General features: G+C 32.3%; 1 non-coding gene across 1 annotated transcript; it reads left to right on the forward strand.

Annotated features, from left to right (window-relative positions):
* The first annotated feature begins 438 nt into the window (after positions 1-438).
* TRNAS-GCU (transfer RNA serine (anticodon GCU)) lies at positions 439-526 on the forward strand. Its single transcript has one exon. It is a non-coding gene; the product is annotated as a tRNA-Ser (tRNA).
* The last annotated feature ends 5743 nt before the right edge of the window (positions 527-6269 follow it).

Consider the following 6269-nt stretch of genomic DNA (forward strand, 5'->3'; position numbering starts at 1 on the left):
TTATTTTTTAGTTCAGAAAATGAAAATAAAATTTAACAACAAAAAGAATGTAAATAGTCTTTCTTCTTTTTGTTGTTGCTTGAATATAAAATATTCAATTGAATATAATAATATAATAAAAAAACAAGTATTTTGTTTTCAAATCAGATATCAGATAAATTAGTATTTATCTATAATTCCTTGGAACAAAAAAAAGGCCCGGCTAGGTACTGACCAGGCCAGGCCATCAGAATAAGAAGGGCCTTTCGAACAAAATCAACACAAAGAGGTCTTCCTTATTTTTCTTTAGTTCAATTGTTGGCGCGTTCGAGCCCCTCTTTTAGATAAAGGAATTTCCTGATTTGTGGATCTCTCTATATATAATAGAATAGAGAAAGAAGAGAGAGAAAGAAAGACTCCTTACATTATGTGTAATGTAGTAATTATCTTTTTCAATTGGGAGAGATGGCTGAGTGGACTAAAGCGTCGGATTGCTAATCCGTTGTACGAGTTATTCGTACCGAGGGTTCGAATCCCTCTCTTTCCGTTTCCGTTGATGACTTGATTTATTTTTTTTTTTCAAATTTTGAAAATCTTAGTTAAACGTGTGGAATAGATAAAATCCTAAGAAAATTTGAAAATTAACCAAGGAAAAAACCCTTTGGATTTTATTCTTCACGTCCAGGATTACGCCCCGGATCATTAGATAGGAATCCAAAGATAAAGAGAGAAACAAAAAATATCACTACGGTATAAACGAAGAGTTTCAGAGTAAGCATTACACAATCTCCAAGATGATTTTTTGGAAAAAAAAAGAGAGTAGATCTTCCATTTTTCTACCACATATCCTATTTTGACACCAAGAAATGAGGTTTTTTTCTAGAAATAGAAATGAATTATCACAAATTCATTTGTTTTTCATTAAAAAAAATTTTCGTTTATATCCAAATTAGATATTGTGGGAGACCCTAATAGGGTTAGGGTCTTTCACTGGAAAAGGGTCAAAAGGGAGGAAGTGGGGGTAAGCCTGATTTATGGCGCCTATCCAAGAATTTCAGTGTGCGAATCGAGGGTTCATACTCTAAAACTTATCTGATTTTTCAATTGTTAGAATTTTTTCTCGAAGAAATCATGCATTTTCTAAGATATTATTATTAAGGATCTCATCGAAAACTTACAGCAGCTTGCCAAACAAAAGCTAAGAGAAAAAAAAGCACAGGTATGACTGGCATAACATCTACGATTGGATTCAAAAAAGCATAGGCTTCTGGCAATTTGCCGAAGACAAAACTACTCGGATAAAGGGCAGAATTAATACAAATACAGATCAAACTAACGATATTAAGCATAACAGACATTTTGTTCTTGGAGATAATTGCACTTTGATTGAGTTTTTGATATAAGGAAAAAGGAAGAAAGTAAGTAAGCTAGACAAAAAATCCTTCTTTTTCTTTGAACCCACCCAACCAAAAATCCTCCAATTCTCAAAGGAGAATAGAAGAAATCATACTTTCATACAATATCTTACTTGAATTCTATGTAATGATCAATAAATTAAGTTGAATTCTATATCTATATGTATCAAAATCCTAGTACCAATCTATTCTATAGATATATAGATATTTGGACTGGAGTTGACAAACAACCAATACCAATATTATTGTTTCTTAGTGTAGATTAGAAATTGAAATGGGGCGTGGCCAAGTGGTAAGGCACCGGGTTTTGATCCCGCTATTCGGAGGTTCGAATCCTTCCGTCCCAGCGCATATCCATTTTTTTATGCTCCATTATTCCCATAGAAAGAAGTAGGGGAGTGGATAGGAGTTAATCCATATTAATTTAATTACCCGTGTCTCTTCGAATCTCATTAACAAATGATCAAGTTCCATATCATATAGAAATATGTTATGGAGCCAATATTTTTTCTTTGAATCTCATTTTATTTAGGTATTTCGTGTTTGGTTCTAATGAAAAATTGGAAATCTATGTAACGATTGAGGCAGGGGTGATTTATCCTATCCCTTTTATTTTATTCACTTTATCACAAGAGTCAATTATTGAAATATTACTCAACCCCATGTTAAAGAAAATACATATGATAGAATCATATAAAATGGGGAAATGTTTAGCTTATATGGTATGTATCGTTCTATTTCAATGACAATAATTTTTTGGTTTTTGTGAAAAACATTTGCGATCCCTTAAATTATTTAAACTGAAATTATTTCAATTCTATATTATAGAATATCTATAACAGTGACAACTGTTCAGTCTATCTGATAGATACGAAAACCCCTCCCTATTATTTTTTGATTTTCGTAATCAGATGAAAAGAGTAAAGATTCAAATCTTAACTTCCATTGTTTTTTTATACATCTCATGAAAATGAAAAAAATGGGATTTATTTCTTCTTTTTTTTGATCTATTTTAGATTAAATCAGTGATGAGTCAATTAAAAAAGAAAGACTTATCTTCCTATGAGGATCAAACGTGATGCTTATTGTCCAGTTTTCTTCAAATGAAATCAAATTAAATAATGATGTCTAAATAGGAAACTTTTTCAATTTAAATTATAAATATATTTAATAAATATTTTTAATGATTCCTTGGAAGTGGAATCTTTGGTACTCCAAAAAGTAGGAAATCATTTAATCTATCCTATTGAGTCACTTGAAGATGCAGATTCAAAAAGTTATTCGTTTATATATTGCTATTTCTTTCTATTATCTAGATATTATTTATGTATGTTAAAGATGCTGTCTTGCTAAGACTTTTTAAGAAAAATCGTCCCACATATCATAGAAAAAGTCTAGATTACCATGTCTATGGACAGCTGAACCAATGACTATTCATGATTCCATAATTGAATCAATTCCATACCGGTTCCAAATTAAATTAGAGGAATGTTATGGTAAAACTTCGTTTGAAACGATGTGGTAGAAAGCAACGTGCGACTTGAAGGACACGGTCCGTTGTGGATTTTTACATCCACCATTTTCGATTTATCTAGGCATGAGGGTGCTCTTGGCTCGACATTGTTTGTTCTGTTACACCTGAACCCCTTCTTTTTTGTTGGGTTGTAAATAGTCCACGATGGAGCTCGAGTAGAAAGGATTAATTCATTTCTCGGGGGCAAGGATCTAGGGTTAATGCCAATCAATCAATTGGAACAACTTCGTAAATGTATCTTTCATCTATAGAAATCGAAAGGATCCAATTCGAGCAAGTTTCCAATTCAAAAGCAAAACTTGTTGGAATTGATCAAACTTTTTCGATTCAAAGTGTATCACTGGGGAATCAACTGTCCATAGGATTCTTTGATAGAAAAAATCAAAAAAGGGTATGTTGCTGCCATTTTGAAAGGATTAAGAAGCACCGAAGTAATGTCTAAACCCAATGATTTAAAATAAGGATAAAGGATCTAAGAACAAGGAAACACCATTTTAATTGTCTCGATAATCTCAATAACTGGATCAGACTAAAGAATCCAAATAGAATTTTAAACGAGACAAACAAAAGGGGGTAAAGACCACTCAATAAATGAAATTGACTAAAGATTTTTCCTTTCAGCTATTTGAGAGTTATCTAACTTGAGTTATGAGTACGAATGGTTTCTTTTTCATTTTCAGGAAAAAAAAGACTGAAATCATAGTCTAATTGATTTTATAGGCCCCATTTGTCATTTAATTTATTCGAATTGCATACATAGACAAAACTTCGAATCAAATCATTTTTCTCGAGCCGTACGAGGAGAAAACTTCCTATACGGTTCTAGGGGGGGTATTGTTCATCTACATCTATCCCAATGAGCCGTCTATCGAATCGTTGCAATTGATGTTCGATCCCGAAGAGAAGGAAAAGATCTTAGAAAAGTGGGCTTTTATGATCCAATGAAGAATCAAACTTATTTAAATGTTCCTGTTATTCTAGATTTCCTTGAAAAAGGTGCTCAACCCACAGGAACTGTTCAGAATCTTTTAAAGAAAGCGGAAGTTTTTAAGGAACTTCCGTCTTCCGTCTAATCAAATGAAATTCAATTAAAGAAATACCAAGGGGGGGTAGCGGCTTGTATATAACTTTGTATAATTTTTCTCGACTTGTTTTTTTGATTTCCCCCCCCCTTCTGGGGTATTCGTATCTATTTATCATTGTTTCCGTCGAATCCGATGGTCTAGAACGATAAAACCTTAGTTTATTGATCTTATAAATTCGGACATTTCTGTGGTTTTCATTGGAACTCGACTAACCAACAAGGAATCCACTTTGCTTATTCCACTTAGATTGATGAAATACATCATGGACTAAAAAATCCGATATCTTTTTTTTTCAATTCTTCTCCATTTATACTTTTTTAGCTATGTAAATTAGATATGTAGTGTCAATACAAGACAATTTTGAATATTATTGCATTGTGAAATTGAAATTCTTTGAATTGCAATTTCAATGCAATTTATTTTCTTTTTTGTTTCCACTGTATTCTTTTCTCGCCATTTATATTGACAACAGTGTATCGAACAAATATAATTCATCGTGATAAGTAAACCGGGTCTATTTATTTCCGTCCCATAGGTTTTTTACTTTACCTTATTCAAAATTCAAATGATGCTTTCTTTGATACAAGAGGTTTTTTTGATTGAAAAAAGGTAGATAACATAAGAGGTGCTCTACCCATTTTTTCAATTCTGTCTATTTTTTTCTTTTATCTGAGAATTTCTTGTATTTTCATCTAATCAATTCATTTTTCTCTTTCGAATCCATTAGAAAATCTTTTTTTTTTAGATTTGTTAGCTCAATGGTTTGATTAGCTCGTATAATCTCCTTTCTCTTTGTTTAAATTGAATTTAATCGATTTTGATTCTGATTGTATCTATACACCCTTTGTTGAAATTTTGTTTAATCTATATTTTCTTCGGGTTGCTAACTCAACGGTAGAGTACTCGGCTTTTAAGTGCGGCTAGAATCTTTTACACATTTAGATGAAGTGAGGAATTCGTCTATACCATTGGTAAAGTTTGAAGACCACGACTGATCCTGAAAGGGAATAAATGGAAAAAATAGCATGTCGTATCAATGGAGAGTTCTGAGGATATTTCATTCTTATCGGATCGGTACAAAACCTTGTTCGAATTCTTGGAACGGAACAAAATTTAGTTGGGTCGAATGAATAAATGGATAGGGGCCTTATGGCTTCAATTAATTATAAGAAAGAAAAAGCAACCAGCTTCTGTTCTTAATTTGAATAATTTCCCGATCTAATTATACGTTAAAAATAAATTAGTGCCTGATACGGGAAGGACTTCTCTCCCCATGAGTGGATTCTATATTTTTTTCATGAATCCTAACTATTGGCATTCTCTATTCTGGAATGGAGATGTGTGTGTAAAAGAAGCAGTATATTGATAAAGAAAGTTTTTTCCGAAATCAAAAGAGCGATTGGGTTTAAAAAATAAAAGATTTCTAACCATCTTGTTATCCTATCACATAGACGAATTAAATGAAATGAATGGAGAAAAAAGAGAGGGTAGAGAATCTGTTGATAAGTTTACTTGTCTCCGAGGTATCTATTCTAGTAGAATACCTTGTTTTGACTGTATCGCACTATGTATCATTTGATAACCCCCAAAATCTTCTACCTTTGATTCAAATCGAATTTCAAATGGAGGAAATCCAAAGATATTTACAGCTAGAGAGATCTCAACAACACGACTTCCTATATCCACTTATCTTTCAGGAGTATATTTATGCATTTGCTCATGATCGTGGTTTCGGTCGATCGATTTTGTCGGAAAATTCGGGTTATGACAATAAATCCAGTTTACTGATTGTGAAACGGTTAATTACTCGAATGTATCAACAGAATCATTTTATTATTTCTCCTAATGATTCTAACCAAAATCCATTTTGGGCGCGCAACAATGATTTGTATTCTCAAATCATATCAGAAGGGTTTGCTTTTATTGTGGAAATTCCATTTTCTCTACAATTCATATCTTGTCTAGAAGGGAAAAAGATAGTAAAATCCCAGAATTTACGATCAATTCATTCAATATTTCCCTTTTTAGAGGACAATTTTTCACATTTAAATTTTGTGTTAGATATACTAATACCCCACCCTGTCCATGTGGAAATCTTGGTTCAAACTCTTCACTATTGGGTAAAAGATGCCTCTTCTTTGCATTTATTACGATTCTTTCTCAACGAGTATTGTAAGTGGAATAGTCTTATTACTCCAAAGAAAGCCAGTTCCTCTTTTTCAAAAAGAAATCAAAGATTATTCTTATTCTTATATA

The sequence above is a fragment of the Sesamum indicum genome, unplaced genomic scaffold (assembly GCF_026168435.1).
Source record: "Sesamum indicum cultivar Baizhima isolate 11 unplaced genomic scaffold, ASM2616843v1 HiC_scaffold_39, whole genome shotgun sequence".
In the NCBI taxonomy this organism is placed as follows: domain Eukaryota; kingdom Viridiplantae; phylum Streptophyta; class Magnoliopsida; order Lamiales; family Pedaliaceae; genus Sesamum; species Sesamum indicum.